Source organism: Mus caroli, unplaced genomic scaffold (genome assembly GCF_978045245.1).
Source record: "Mus caroli unplaced genomic scaffold, Mus_caroli_1 scaffold_1, whole genome shotgun sequence".
Lineage (NCBI taxonomy): Eukaryota > Metazoa > Chordata > Mammalia > Rodentia > Muridae > Mus > Mus caroli.
The window spans coordinates 71,937,609-71,938,852 of NW_028227256.1; the positions used below are offsets into that span (position 1 = coordinate 71,937,609).

General features: G+C 50.9%; 1 non-coding gene across 1 annotated transcript; it reads right to left on the reverse strand.

Moving 5' to 3' along the window:
- Positions 1–836: 836 nt before the first annotated feature.
- On the reverse strand, positions 837–907 carry Trnag-gcc (transfer RNA glycine (anticodon GCC)). Its single transcript has one exon. It is a non-coding gene; the product is annotated as a tRNA-Gly (tRNA).
- Positions 908–1,244: the final 337 nt, after the last annotated feature.

Below are 1,244 nucleotides of genomic sequence, written 5' to 3' on the forward strand. Positions count from 1 at the left end.
TGAGTGGGTAGAGGTGGCGGCCAACTGCTGTCTGGCCAGATTTATTTGATTTCTTCCTCTGTTCATTCACTTGTGGCTTCAGCACCTCCCACACGAAGCACAACACATAAGGGGACCAAGAAGAATTAATAGCTCTGGATCCCATTTATTGAGAGTGTACTATGAAATAAACAAGGGGTGTTCCTCTAACCCAATATACCTATGATAAATGACTACTATTAGTCCATGTATCGGCTGAAGAAAGAATCTCAGAATGGTTAAGCAAGCTGTTCACAACTGCACAGCAGAAAAACATATGGGGGCTGGAGAGATGGCTCAGCAGTTAAGAGCATCGACTGCTCTTCTGAAGGTCCTGAGTTCAATTCCCAGCAACCACATGGTGGCTCACAACCATCTGTAGCGAGATCTGATGCCCTCTTCTGGTGTGTCTGAAGACAGCTACAGTGTATTTTGACATAATAATAAATACATCTTTTAAAAAATATATGGATTTTCATGTGCTCCTGAGGCTGTGGGGGGATCCAAATCTAGGCAATGGCATTTCCTGGGAATCCAAGAGGTGGAGAGATCTGTTGACAATTGCTGTACTACAGAAAGGAGGTCTTAGAGCTGAGGTAGGACCACGTTTTAACTGTTGTCAGCGATCGACGGCTGCTCCTGGAGCCATGATTTACCCAGTTCCATAAGAGTAGGGGAGGAAAAAGGATGCATTTCCGTGAGGACTAGATTACAGGGATAGAGACCTGTGTGATGCACCCAAAGCGCAAGGGTGTCACCGCCTCTTGGTCCGAATCTTTAGCGCTGTTTTCTGACAGCCATTCAAGAAAAACAAGCAGTGCATTGGCCGGGAATCGAACCCGGGCCTCCCGCGTGGCAGGCGAGAATTCTACCACTGAACCACCAATGCGACTAGCTACATCGTGTTAAGAACCAACGGCTTTAGTACACTTGTTCGTACTAATGCAAACCGGTCCCTGGAAAAGCTGGGACCCCCCCAGGAACCAGCACTAGCAGCGGGCGGTGATGGAGGGGGAGGCCGGGACACTGACCCGGGTTGACCCCGGCGGGGCTAGAACGCTAGCTGTAGCGAGATCTCGCGAGATCTCCGACTCTCAGTGCGGAAGTGAGAGGCGAGCTCCAGCTCCCGGGAGCGGGTGCCTTTTAAGCTGGCAAGCCCTGTTCTTCGTTGGTCGGCGGAAGTCTGGCTCGTCTGCTGGAGTGGAGCTGGGCCTGCGGAGGCCCGG